A 15,025-nucleotide genomic window follows, 5' to 3' on the forward strand; every position below is an offset into this window, starting at 1 on the left:
ACAGAACCAGAGAGAACTGTAGAAGAGGGCTGCAGGATTGGAGTAATGGCTGTCAGATAAAGAGCATAGCCACTGCTAACAGAGTGGCCCTCGGTGGGTGTCGGGGGAGGTCTTGAATGCTATCCTGACTTGTGATGTCCTGCAGATGCCTCCCATTGGCCAAAACCAAGTGAAAGTCATAGAACAACTGATGGAGTCCATTAAGATCAGTCCTGAGTCACAGAGGAAGGTGTAGAGTGGATCTGGAGAGACAGAGAAAAACCCAGCAGTCCCGTTCTATCTTCCCACAGCTAGCACCTTGGTTCAGGCCTCACTCTTTCTTGCCTGGCCTAGGAAAGTAATAGCCTTCCTGTCTGTCCTCTTGACCCATCTAGACCGTTGCTTTTATGATCCAGTCTGTTTCCAAGAGACTATATTCATTCAGCAGGGGATTAGGGTCTGTAAACCTGAGTCCAGGACCCAGCTCTGCAATGTCAAGACCCTTCCATCAGACACTTTGATCGGTAAAATGCCAGGTGGACTTGGGGATGCCCAAAGCCCTTCGCTGACCACGATTTACGAATGCTAAACATATTTTAAATATCGAGGCATCGACCTGCGACTTTACACAAGAACAGACCGTTTGAAATGGACTGAGGCTGCCTCCCTGCCCCCTTCCAGAAGACCACGTCACCCTGGCTGACAGCTCATTGCCTCAATCCTGCTGTCTGCAGGGGCGGAGGCTGCAGGGGTCCCGGGCAGGCAGTCTCGCGGCGCCTCGGGCCCTCCCCTGGCGCGGGTAGGGGGCACTGGCTCAGCTCGGGCGCACGTCCCGGGCGTCCCCAGCGGTCCTCTAGGCTGGCCGGGGCCGCGTTGGGGGGCGGGCAGCAGGAGGCGCAGGCGCAGTGTCCGCGCCCGTGGCGCCCCCTCCACGCCCCGCCTGGCGGCCTCGGCAGCCCTGGCCGCCAATTCCCCGGCGAAGCCCACGGCGGCCACGGTCCGCTTAACGGCAGGACCCGGCGCGTGGCGGCGAGCATTCCCGGCCAGAGGGTCCTGCGCACCTTCCTCGCGGTGACACACAGGTAACCGGGCCCCGGCTCAGGCGGCAGCGGCAGATTGGCACCTGGACTCTGCCTGCCAGGCCGCCCCGCCCGAAAGGAGCGAGAGCGGACCCCGAACCCCACGCACCCACTTTTAGCTGTGGCACCTAAGGGGCAGAGCCCCTTTTTGGGGGGTTGGGCGGGGCCTGAGGCGAAGCACCCCGCCCCCTTCACCAACCTTCGTAGCGGGGGGGGGGGTGTGTGTGGATGTGTTGGACGTCAGAAGCGCCGCGGTCCCCGCCGTCCCCCGCACGGGTTTCTTGGAGAACCGGGACACTGGCAGCAGGGTGAGCATCGACCAGGGCCCCTGCGCCCCGGGTTTCTGCCGCCCTAGCACCTGTGGGCCCTTCCCCAGTCTCCACAATAAAGGCTGGGGGCGTTGCTTTCCTCTGGCCCGGGAGCTACCTAAACCAGCGTGAGTCCTGCGGCATCAGGAGATGGCTTTACATCCAAACTTTAAAAATTGCTGGATGGTTTTAGAAACGTGGCCAAGAATTGGTATTCTTCTTCTCTTATGTCTGTGACTCTTGTAAGCCGGTCTATCTGGGTTGAGGTTTTTATGGAGAATAAATGGTTTGTAGAAATCTGCCCCCCCACCCCCCGGACTGAAAGGCGAGGGCAGGGAATAGTGGAGAAGGGCCGGCTACGGCCATGTGTGCTGGCCGGAGGCGCAAGGCAAGTCCGCTCAGCTTCCCCGGGCCTGGCTGGGGAGGGAAACACGAGCCCCCTCTGATCGGTCACTGGGCGCTGAAGAATTTCTACACTGCGTGCGCCCCTTTGGCCTCTTTTAAGAGGAGGAAAGGGATGGAAGAAGGGTCGCGCGGGCCAGCGGGAAGGAGACTCGTGTTGGGGTGAGCGGGGCCCTGCATCTCCGTCCAGGCTTCCGCCGGGCTTGGCGAAGAGCGAGATGGAAAGATTGCATCCAATTAAAGACTGAGGGTCCCGAGATAGTGACGCACTGCGTGGAGAGGGCTGGGGGCGGCTGGAGAGAGGCAATTAACGAGGGCAATTCCGCCTTAAATAGCTTTGATTGGGGTTGTCGGTGTCCTTGGTGCTGACGTAAGTGCCTCGAGCTCTTTCGGAGGCTCACTTACTGGGGCTGGGGCCTGCCCCCGCCCTTCTACTCTGCACCTTTGCCAAAAATATCCCATGTCCAAAGCAGGTGCCAGAGCGGAGCCTGTCAGATACTGAAGCCCTTTGTATGGGTTAGATGCTGGCTTCCTGAAGATAAGGTAAAGGCAAATGTAGCTCCCTTTGGGGGTGGAAATAAAGCATATGTATAACAGGTTTGATTGCCTACATGAAAGTACTCATGGTAACAAACATGAACTCTCACGTATGCATCTGTAGGATACGTGTATGTGTATATGCACATAAATATAAGGTACATGCAAATACACTCATCCATTTTCAACACCATCATGTGCTACAAGTTATATTTTTTTTCTAGAGCCTTTTTGTAATCCATCTTTTTATCTTGACACCTCTGGTCTTTCTGAATCACGCAGAACCATTAATTTTCACAACTATCTGTTCTAAAGTCACAGAGCCTGTGGATTAAAGTGTTTAGTATTATGCTGAGCAATTGTTTGTACATATTTTAATTCCAAAGATAGTTTAGATAAAGTTAAATTTTATATTGAAAAAAAATGTCTTTTTTTAAAAAAAGCTTTTATTTATTTATTTGAGAGAGAGAGAAAGAAAGAGTGAAAAAAAAAGAAAGAAAGAGTGAGTGTGAGAGACAGGGATGGGTGGGTGGGGAGAGACAGAAGGGGAGGGAGAAACAGACTACCTGCTGAGGCTGAGCCTGATCCCCAAACCCTAGGATCATGACCTGAGGGGAAGTCAGATGCTTAATCCACTGAGCCATCCAGGCATGGGGATAAAAAAAAAAAAGTTCTTGAAGTTTAAACAGAAAGAATTAATGAAAAAATTTATAGAGAACAATATCTAGATAACAATCTTGTAGAAAATTATGATCTTAAGATTATTTTATTTTTAAACTTTATGGTATTTTGTGTTGTATAGAAATTTTTGATTTTTATATGGTCAAATATATTCTTTTCTTTAACTTCTGGCACTTATATCAGTATTTTACCTCTCTATATTAAGAGATAATCTGCCATATTTTATGGTTTTATGAAAGATTATATTTTATATAGTAGGTTATACTCCCATCTTCCTTTTTAGTAAATTCATTGCTAGATGTAAAATTCCATTGAAGATTGCTTTGTAAGAAGTAATTATTTTTAACTCATATTTACAGAGGTTTGTCCTCTATGAGAGGTAACATGTTACTCAGTTTGAACCCTTTAACATGGTGTATTTAATTTCTAAATACTTAATGAAAGTTTTTTTTCCTGGGATGCCTGGGTGGCTCAGTGGTTGAGCATCTGCCTTTGGCCCAGGGTATGATACTGGGGTTCTGGGATCAAGTCCCGCATCTGGCTCCCTGCGAGAAGTCTGCTTCTCCTTGTCTCTGTGTTTCTCATGAATAGACAAAATCTTTAAAAAAAATAAAGTGTTTTTTCTTAAAATACTGTTTAGTCTGTAGCATTTTAAAACTGTTAGTATGTAATCTTTTTAAAAAGAAACAATTCTTTTGTAGAGTATTTCTTTTGTGTAAGAAAGAAAATATGACAAAGTCTACTTTTTAGCCAAATTAAGAGTTCATGTCATTGAAGTTCATAAGAATGTGTACATTTAAGGTTGAAGTTCATAAGAATGTGCACACATAAGATTGAATACCTTAAAGAGAACAAAAAAACCCAATATACTACTTTTTTGTATCCATTATGGATCAAAATAACTTTTTCCAAAAAATAATAGTTATTGGGGCATTGATGAGCTATTCTATACTATTTTCTTCCTGGGGTTTAAAAACATTTTTAAACAGCCAAATGGAAATAATTTTATTGTTTTTAGATAATAAATTCTAAAATACAGCTGATTATAAAAAATGGGATCAACGCCAATGTAGAAAATAAAGCCCTCTAGCAGGCCACTCTTCATAGGTAATCATAAGTATTAGATTGGAATAAAGACTTCCAGATTACTGGGGCATCTGGGTGGTTCAGTCAAGTAAGTGTCTCCCTTCAGTTTAGGTCATGATCTCCAGGTCCTGGGATTGAGCAATACCTGGGGCTCCCTCCTCAGTGGGGAAACCGCTTATCCCTCTCCCTCTGTATACCTCCCTCACTTGTGCATGCTCTCTTTCATATAAATAAATACAATAGAAAAGACTGCCAGATTATTAAATTCATAAGTAAAGATACATTTCATTGAATGTAAGATGTTGTCAATTGTAAGATACATTTTAATTTTAGAAATGTGAAAAAATATGCACTTTAAGTTTGGTGTATAGATTATTATTTTTTTTAATTTTTATTTATTTTATGATAGTCACAGAGAGAGAGAGAGAGGCGGAGACACAGGCAGAGGGAGAAGCAGGCTCCATGCACCGGGAGCCCGATGTGGGATTCGATCCCAGGTCTCCAGGATCGCGCCCTGGGCCAAAGGCAGGCACCAAACCACTGCGCCACCCAGGGATCCCTAGTGTATAGATTATTGTATCTATTTTTCTGTTATTTTTCCACACAAGATATAGATATCATCCCATCTGATACATGGAAGTATTGAATTAATATCACATTTAAGTACAGGCTCATTACAACTTTTGGATAATCAAAACAATGCCATATGGAATATTATTTTAATATACCTCTTCGTAATGGTATTGTTTCCTTTTTTTTAATTTTTATTTATTTATGATAGTCACAGATCGAGAGAGAGAGAGGCAGAGACACAGGCAGAGGGAGAAGCAGGCTCCATGCACCGGGAGCCCGATGTGGGATTCGATCCTGGGTCTCCAGGATCGCGCCCTGGGCCAAAGGCAGGCACCAAACCGCTGCGCCACCCAGGGATCCCATGGTATTGTTTCCTTAGAATAAAGTCCTAAATAAAATTGATAGGTTAGGGAGAATGTACACTTTGCATTTTGGTGCATGATGTCTGTTCTCCAAAATTCCTGTAAAAATCAGCCTTGCAAAAAATAGTGCATGTTGTTCTAGATTCTTCATTCGTGCTAGACATAATAAGCCTTTTCCATTTTCCTCACTCTTAAGAGGCAAGACAAATATCTCATTCTTTTATATTCTTGTGTCTGTGGCTTTTATAGAAATTCTGCATCTTTCCATATGTCTATTGAATATTTGTATTTCTTTTTTTTTGTGGACTACCTATTCATGGCCTTTGCCCAATTTGAGTTTTTAAGAGCCCATTTTTAAAAATATTTTATAAATTTATTTTTTATTGGTGTTCAATTTGCCAACATATAGAATAACACCCAGTGCTCATCCCATCAAGTGCCCCCCTCAGTGCCCTTCACCCAGTCACCCCCACCCCCTGTCCACCTCCTCTTCCACCACCCCTAGTTCGTTTCCCAGAGTTAGGAGTCTCTCATGTTCTGTCTCCCTCCCTGATATTTCCCACTCATTCTTTCTCCTTTAGAATTGTGGGAATATTATTATCACAACTCTATGTTTTAAGAGCCAATTTTATATGAAAGATATTGACCCTTTGTAGCTATTGTTGTTTTTAGTCACTTAAGTTTTTTTACGGTTTCCTTCTTAGTACAAAAGGTTTAAATTTTCATGGAGTCAAATCTGTCCATCTTTTCTTTGTGATTTTTCACCTTGATGTTACACTTAGAACACTACCTTAGTTTCTTATCCCAATATCATAAAAATATTCTCTAGTGAAAGAGCACAATTAAGTTTACTAAGGAGAGCTTAGAACCATGCTGTATTTAGATAGTCACCAATTCTGCTTCTAATAGGATCTAATGGGTTTTGTCTATTTGTGTTGGTAGATCTATCAATCAGCTCCAGCGGGAGGTGGGTAGTAAGTAGTAAGTAGAGGTAGTAAGTAGAGGGGCTGAAGGAACTGAAGAGGGACAATGATCACACTGCTTTCATTTAATGAATACATCTAACATTTTTGTTTTACCTATTAGAAATGGAAGTTAGTGAATTCATTATAAGAGAAAATAGTATTGGGGAGAGAGAGAAGGAGATTGAGTGATTAATCATACTTTTATATAAATTAGTCTTTTCAAAGATACAAAATTAATGAGATACGTAAAGATGTAAATAATCCAGTTATTAAATATAAGTTTGATTGGAGCTCGTAAAGCTAATTTTCACAATATTTTTAATTCAGAGCTGAATTCCCCACTACCTTTTAACTTGGACAGTGTTGCTATCCATGCTTCAGACCTACTAGCTAATCTCAGCAGTTTTTGATTTATCTAGCAATCTGACAGTTTTTGATTATCATGAGGATTAAACATCCCTCTCACTCCCAATTGTTAGATGCTTAAAGAGTCTTTGCTTCCTGGAGACCTAAGTAGAAATATAAGTTTCCAGCTTCGCAATGGAATTTGTTGGGAGGAAAAAGATGTTGGCGTTAATTATGCTCTAACCAGGCCTTTTTTCCTGAGCACTTTTAAACATTTCACTGGTGATGAGAGTCTTGTTTCATTTTCCTTACTGAGGCCACCTCGTACTATGGATGGTGTTTCTTAAACACTTGGATAAATCATAGTTTCAGAATGTTATGGGTCACTATATCTTATTTCTTACTTCATGTTTCTCCTGCATAATTTTGATTATAAAATCAGGCAAAGTACCCTTCTTATCACACACGTATTTTTTTCTGCCATTCTGCCCTTAGCAATAATTCTCCAAGTAACTAAAATGTTACATCAACAGTCACTGTCTGCTGGCCACTGTTTTGGGCGTAAGAGGGAGAATGATAGTCACTCCAGTATCTCTCCTTTCTTACTTTTCATCCATCTACCTTCTAGTCTAGAGACAGGTAATAGCCTCTACTTGATAGGAAATGTCAGAGATGACCTGAGGTCACAGAGGTTTTTTTCTCCTGTGGACCAATTGTACATATATAATTTTAAAATTTTGGCTTGTATTACATTACAACAGGTTTAATAGTTTATTCATTCTTTCTCTTATAGTCATTGCAGTAATAGAATTATATATGACCAATGGGCATATATAATACTTTATGTGCACTTAACACTATTCGATAGTTATATAGGAACTCAATTCATATACCTGTCATCTTTACTAAAGTTCATTTAATCATTTCCTGACTGTATCAAAATCATTTGGTTTGTATCTCTTTCCTTTTATTTAAGACCCCAAAGTATTAGCAGCTTTACTGAACTCTTATTTTAAGAACTTGATGAAGGAAAGTAGAAATATTAGGTAATCTCCCATTTATTTTGCCCTGGTCTCTGTGTAATTCTGGCTGAGCCATTGCTCTAAATAGGGGTGAGAATCCCAATGGTGAATAAGACTTCTGAAGCTGGTGGCGAACCAAAGCCAGATACTCACATTACACCTTGGATTCCCTTAAATTAAGCTAGTTAGGAGGTAGAAGATAGAGTCAGGTTACAGAAGTGTGATAACCAAAGCTCAGCACCACAGCTAATTAGACCTAGAATTAGAGGTCTCTGGTTAAGAGGGTGACTGTCTCCAAAGCAGGCCACCAGCTATGCCTGAGAACTTGCAGCATTTGTTGAACCCAGTATTGCCTTGAGGACTTGGGGATACCCAGGAAAAGATAAGGACATATCTCTGCTCTTGGAGTGGTAACTTTATCAGGGGTTAGTGTTACACAACTCACAGTGATACCATATGTCAAGGACTGTAGCAGAGTCCTGTACAAAGTGTTCTTAAAGCCAGAGGAGGAACAGATTGTTCAGTGAGAGGTTTCTCCAAGTAAGTCACTAAGAACATCATGAGGATGTGTTTGAGATTTGCCAGAAGTTTCTTTATGGAGTAGTTGATGGCCTCAAGTTGGGCTGGAAGCTGAGGGTTTGGATTTGAAGCTTGGCTGCCATGTTTAGCACCTTTGTAAGCTTGAGCAAGTCACTGTACCCGGCTGAGTTTCACTTAATTTTTTTTTAAGAGCAAATAATATTAGTGCCTTCCTTGTTAGGGTTGTTGTGGGATTAAGTAAAACATGTAAAGAACTTGGTATAAGCCTAGTGTATAGTAGTCTAGTTTGTTTATTTTGCCTTTCTAGAGTTGCATGTAAATCACTCTGGACAAATGATTATTTGTTATATTGTCAGAGCTTTCAGGAGTAAATGCACTATATAAACTCCTGTGTCTTCTGAATCTGTATAATTCCCCTAATTTGGAATTTTCTCTTTTAATGTAGCTTAAATTCCAGCCTTCTGCTTTTATAAATTTTCATACTCTCCACACACAAAATAGGCCTAGTCTCTCTATTTTTTTAAAAGATTTATTTATTCATGAGAGAGAGAGAGAAAAAGAGAGAGAGAGAGAGAGAGGCAGAGACATAGGCAGAGGGAGAAGCAGGCTCCATGCAGGGAGCCTGACGTGGGACTCAATCCTGGGTCTCCAGGATCAGGCCCTGGGCTGAAGGCAGCGCTAAACCACCGAGCCACCTGGGCTGCCCCCCCCCTTGTCTCTTAATCATAGGAAACAAACTGAAGTTCCTGGATGGGAGAAGGGTGGGGGCAGTGGGGTAACTATGTGATATACTACATGTTAATTAATTGAATTTAAATAAGAAAATAAAAACCAAAAAACCCTCAACAAAATAGGCCTAGTCTGGCATTGTCACGACTTTAGCTTTGTTCTTTAGTACTTTGATGTTAGAGCAAATGTATATTTAATTGTAAAATTTCCTTTCTTATTTAAAAAATTTTTTTAATTAAAAAAATTGTTTTTAAAATCTCCTTCCTTTAATGTGTATAGAACTTGTGTCTGTTTTGTGGCACCATAGATTGTTGCTCTCAAATGAACATGTATGCTACTTATTTATGTATTTATTATTTGAGAGAGAAAGAGAGCGCGCATGCACTCAAAGGGAGAGGGGCAAAGGGAGAGGGAGAGAGTCTTAAGCAGGCTGTGTGCTGAGTGCATGTACATTTTTTAAGAGAAAGCTTATGTCATCCTAATCTTATCTCTCATAATGTCTTAGATGGTTCCTTCCACATGTTGGGCACTCAGTAAATATTGACTGAATGAAGGAACAAATGTGAATGCACGAGGCTGCCAGAATAGTTGGTGTGATCTTAGGCTACTCCCAAAGAAACAGAATCTCCTGAAGAGGAAAGATTATACAATCTAGTATATGGTCAGAGAAGAGTGGTTAAGATGGTGAGAAGACCGAAAACCAGGATTATGCATGGCATTATTGAAAAAAAAAGAAGGTTTTTAGTGTGGAGAACAAGAAACTCATATGGGGTGGAATAATTGAAAAAACAAAAAAGAGAAGGTTCTCAGTTTGGAGAAGAAAAAAACTCACAATGGGGGACCCTCAATGTGGAAGGTAGGAAATAGTTGTGATATTGAAATGTTGTTGGGGCACCTGGTAGCTCAGTGGATCAGCGTCTGCTTTGGCTGAGGTCAGGATTCCAGGGTCCTGGGATCAAGTCCCGCATCACGCTCTCCGCAGGGAGCCTGCTTCTCCCTCTGCCTATGTCCCTGTCTCTCTCTCTGTGTGTCTCTCATGAATAAATTAAAAAAAAAAAAGAAATGTCATGTGGAAGAGGGAATTAGTGATCCCAGAGGAAATACATAGGAACAGCCTCTAGAAATTATATGGAGAAAGATTCTGACAGAATGTTAAAAAATAATTTTTTAACAATCAGAATGACTCCCAGGTGGCTGCCTTGAGAAGAAGTAAGCTGTCATTGTAGGTGTTCAAACAGAACCAGTGCTGTCCGTTGGGGATACTGTAGAGGTTATACAGATAGCTCCTGACTTAACAATGATTTGACTTATGATTTTCCAACTGTACGATGGTGCAAAAGCCATGTGCATTCAGGAGAAAGATACACCCAATTTTGAATTTTGATCTTTTCCCGAGCTAGCAATATGCAGTATAGTTTTCTCCCATGATGCTAGGCAGCAGCAATGAGCCATAGCCCCTGGTCAGCTACATGATCATTAGAGTGAACAACTGATAACTATTCTGTTTTTCATTTTCAATATAGTATTCAATAGTATTTTCAATATAGTATTCAAGTTACATGAGATATTCAACACTTTATTATAAAATAGATTTTGTATTAAATGATTTTACCAAAACTGTAGGCTAACACAGGAACATTTAAGGTAGGCTAGGCTAAGCTATAATGTTTGGTAGGTTAGGTGTATTAAGCACAGTTTTAGCTTACAATATTTTCAAACTATGATAGTTTTATTGGGATGTAACACCATCGTAAGTGCAGAAAGATGTATAGTTACCTGCAAAAGAATTGAAGTAGATGAAGTAGATGACTCCCAAAATCTTTTTCAACTCTCATGGTCTTTAATTCTATGTATATTATTATAATATCATATATGGTTACCCTATACTAAATATATTATATACATGTTATAAAGATATATATACACTATAATATATGTAAAGACATATGTTCTCATTATCACAATAGTACCTAAATTAATGAAGGCTGAAAATGACTTTTCAAAACCTTGATCTTGGTTACTTAAAAAATATTACTAACATGTTTTTTGCCTGAGGACACCAATTTGTAAAATATTATTCTACATGAATGCTGTGTACTTAAACTACAATTAAACAAGTTTAATAATGTTTTTGGCATCTTGGGGTACCAGGGTAGTGCAGTCAGTTAAGCATCTGACTCTTGGTTTTAGCTCAGGTTATGATCTCAGGGTTGTGAGACTGAGCCCCATATGGGGCTCTGTGCTCAGCAGTCTGCTGAAGATTCTCTCTTCCTCTCCCTCTGCCCCTCCCACTCATGCTCATGCTCTCTAAAATAAATACATAAATCTTTAAAAAAATAATGTTGTTAGCATCTCAAAAGCACATAAGTATTTAAGTTTCTAAATTAAATCTAAAGAGAAAAGAAATAAGTGGCCCAAAGTCAAGTTGTCCTGATTGTGACAAGTTGATCAGGACTACATCAGCACTATCGCCACAACCATCATTACTAACATTTAACATTTACTATGTACCTAGCTGTTTTAAGCATGCCACATGTATTAACTCATGTACTTCTCCCAACATCTATCTATGAAATAGATGCTGTAATCCCCAATATATTTTTTTACATTTTACTTTAAAGTAAATTAAAACTTATAAGGAAGTTGCACATTTAGCCCATATATCCTTCACCCTGTTTTCTTCACTTGTAAGCATTTTACAATGTTTGTTTTGTTATTCATTTATATTCTTTTTCTCTGAACTTACTGAAATTTGCAGATGTGATGCCTAATTAACCCTAAGTACTTATTTTCCCTAAAGACCTTCTTTTGTATAACCACAATATTATAACCAAAATGAGGAATGTAACAATTATAATTCTACCATCACATCCACAGATCTGGGGCACCTGGGTCGCTAAGCAGTTGAGTGTCTGCCTTTGGCTCAGGTTGTGATCCCTGGGGTCCTGGGATCAAGTCCTGTATCATGCTCCCTGCAGGGAGCCTGCTTCTCCTATGCCTATGTCTCTGCCTCTCTCTCTGTGTCTCTCATGAATAAATAAATAAAAACCTTTAAAAAAAAATCCAGAGACCTTATTGAGAATTTACTATTTGTTCCAATAATTCACGTTGTTTTAAATGATTTAATTATTTATTTTGGAGAGAAAGAGACAATGTGCACACGCATGTACACGTGGGGGATGGGGAGGGGGGGCACAGGGGATGGGAGAAAATCCTCAAGCTGACTCCCTGCTGAGTGTGGAGCCTGGGCAGGACTCCATCCCATGACCCTGAGATCATACCTCAGCTGAAATTGAGTCTAACGCATAATCAACTAAGCCACCAAGGTGCCCCTTCAATAATTTACTCTTAGAAAAAATATATCTATATATATATTTTAAAGATTTTATTTATTTATTCATGAGAGAGAGAGAGGCAGAGACATAGGCAGAGAAAGAAGCAGGCTCCCTGCAAGGAGCCTGATGTGGGATTCAATCCCAGACCCTGGGATCACCACCTGAGCCAAAGGCAGACGCTCAACCACTGAGCAACCCAGGCATCCCTAGAAAAATATTTTTTATTTCTGGTCTAGAATCAAATCCAGGATTATGAGTTGCTTTAATTGTCATGTCTCTTTAATCTTAAATTTGTGACAGTTCCTGATTCCTTCCTTGTCATTAATGACTTTGACATTTTTGAAAGTTCAGGCCATTTTGTTTGCCTCAGGTCATGATCCCCGGCTTCTGGATTCAAGCCCAGCATCAGGCTCCTTGCTCAGTGGGGAGTCTACTTCTCCTCCTTCTGCCTCCCCCGGCTCATACTCGCACTCCCCTCTCACTCTCTCAAATAAATAAAATATTAAAAAAAGAAAGAAAGAAAGAAAGAAAGAAAGAAAGAAAGAAAGAAAGAGAAAGAAAGAAAGAAAGAAAGAAAGAAAGAAAGAAAGAAAGAAAGAAAGAAAGAAAGAAAGTTAGTTCAGGCCTTTCTACATTCTACAAAATGTAGAATGTCCCTCACTTTAGGTATGTCTGCGTTTCTTCATGATTAGATGCAAGTTATGCAATTTTGGTAGGAATATGATAGAAGAGCTATTGTGTTCTCAGTGTATCTTATTAAGAGACACAATAATGATTTGCAGTTGATGTTAATTTTGATGATTTGGTTAAGGTGATAACTTCTTCACTGTAATGTTATTTTCCCCTTTGTAATTAATAAGTATTGTGTGGGGAGATTCTTTGAAACTTATATAAACATCCTGTTCTTCAACAAACTTTCAGCCACTTATTTAATGATTCTTGCTTGAATAAATTATTACTGTGATGATTGCGAAATGGCAATTTTTCTAGTTCCAACATTTATTTTATATTTATTAGTTGGTATTTTATTCTAAGAAAGAGTTTTCTCTTTTTATTTGTTGATTCATTTATTTATATCAGCACAGACTTGTAGATTTCTGTTTTATTCAATGGATTTTAACCCAGTGTCATTATTGATTTGGATGCTAAAATTGTAAGAGATTTGGCTGTTCAAATCTTGTTTAAGCTGGTTCTTGTCCCCCTTTGACATATCTATTTTACTCTTGGAGTACTTTCTGATACAGGCTGTGTCAGGCTTATCTTGTTTATCTTATTCTTACCCAACCATTGCACTCATTTCAAAAGCTATTTTTTTCTAGGGAGCCATAGTTCCTTTTAGTAGACAATGGAAGATCTGGGTACTAGGTGTGTTTATTAATACTGAGGTGTCATTGCTCTTCAACCATTTGAGCAGACAGGGCCAGGAAACTCACAAACACATATGCACATACATCTATATCTATTTCTTTTTTTTTTTTTTGCATCTTTTTAAAAACTTAAACTCAATTAATTAATTAATTAACATATTGTGAGTGTATTATTAGTTTCAGAGATAGAGTTCACTGTTTCCTATAACTAAGAGTCTCTTATGGTTTGTCTCCCTCTCTGATTTCATCTTATTTTATTTTTCCCTTCCTTCCCCTGTGATCCTGTTTTGTTTCTTAAATTCCACGTATTATATTTGTCATATGATACATGTCATATGATATAATTGTCTTCTCTGATTGACTTATTTTGCTTAGCATAATACCCTCCAGTTCCATCCACATCATTGCAAATGGCAAGATTTCATTTTTTAAATGACTGTGTAGTATTCCATTGTGTGTGTGTGTATATGTATATATATATATGTATAGATATCACATCTTCTTTATCAATTCATCTGTAGATGGACATCTAGGCTCTTTCCATAGTTTGACTATTGTGGACATTGCTGCTATAAACATTGGTGTACAGGTGCCCTTCATATCACTACATTTGTATCTTTGGGGTAAGTCCCTAGTAATGTAATTGCTGGGTCATAGGATAGCTCTATTTTTAACTTCTTAAGGAGCCTCTTTACTGTTTTCCAGAATGGCTATACCAGTTTGCATTCCCACCAACAGTGTAGGGGGTTCCTCTTTCTTGACACCCTAACCAAAATCTGTTGTTTCCTGACTTTTTAAGTTTAACCATTCTGATTGGTATGAGGTGGTATCTCATTGTGGTTTTGATTTGTATTTCCCTGATGCTGAGTGATGTGGAACATATTTTCATATATCTGTTGTCCATTTGTATGTCTTCTCCGGAGAAATGTCTGTTCATGTCTTTTGCCCATTTCTTGACTTGATTATTTGTTTTTTGGGAGTTGAGTTTGATAAGTTTTTTTTTTTTGATACGTTCTTTATAGATACTGGATACTAGCCCTTTATCTGATATGTCACTGGCAAGTATCTTCTCCCATTCTGAATGTTGCCTTTTAGTTTTGTTGGCTATTTGGGGTCTTTCCTGATTCCGTACCAATATTAGGATGATTTGTTCCAGCTCTGTGAAAAAAGTTGATGGTATTTTGATAGGGATTGCATTTAATGTAGAGATTGCTTTAGGTAGCATAGACCTTTCAATAGTATGTGTTCTTCCAATTCATGAGCATGGAACGTTTTTTGATTTCTTTGTGTCTTCCTCAATTTCTTTCATGAGTGTTTTATTTTCTGAGTACAAATCCTTTGCATCTTTGGTTCAATTTATTATTCCTAGGTATCTTCTGGCTTTGGGCACAATTATAAATGGGATTGATTTCTTAATTTCTCTTTCTTCTGTTTCATTGTTAGTGTATAGAAATGCAACTGGTTTCTGTGCATTGATTTTATATCTTGATACTTTGCTGAATTTCTGTATGTGTTCTAGCAATTTTGAGATGGCATCTTTTGGGTTTTCCACATAGAGTATCATGTCATCTGCAAAGAGTGAGATTTTCTTCAGTTTCCTTGCTAGTTATAGGTCTGCTCAGGTTTTGTTTCTTTCTCTTTTAGTTTTGGCAGTTTATAGGAATACATTCATTTCTTCCAGATTGCCTAATTTATTGGCATATAGTTGTTCATAA

At 39.7% G+C, this 15,025-nt stretch overlaps 1 protein-coding gene across 1 annotated transcript in view; it reads left to right on the plus strand.

The window, feature by feature from the left end:
* Nucleotides 1-886: 886 nt before the first annotated feature.
* Nucleotides 887-15,025, plus strand: part of SLC35G2 (solute carrier family 35 member G2) — a 42,100-nt gene continuing 27,961 nt past the window's right edge. Inside the window, exon 1 of the mRNA XM_055321393.1 lies at nt 887-1,061. The gene's annotated coding sequence lies outside the window, so the exon portion shown is untranslated. The remainder of the gene's footprint in view (nt 1,062-15,025) is intronic.

Source organism: Nyctereutes procyonoides, unplaced genomic scaffold (assembly GCF_905146905.1).
Source record: "Nyctereutes procyonoides isolate TBG_1078 unplaced genomic scaffold, NYPRO_anot_genome, whole genome shotgun sequence".
Taxonomy (NCBI): Eukaryota; Metazoa; Chordata; class Mammalia; order Carnivora; family Canidae; genus Nyctereutes; species Nyctereutes procyonoides.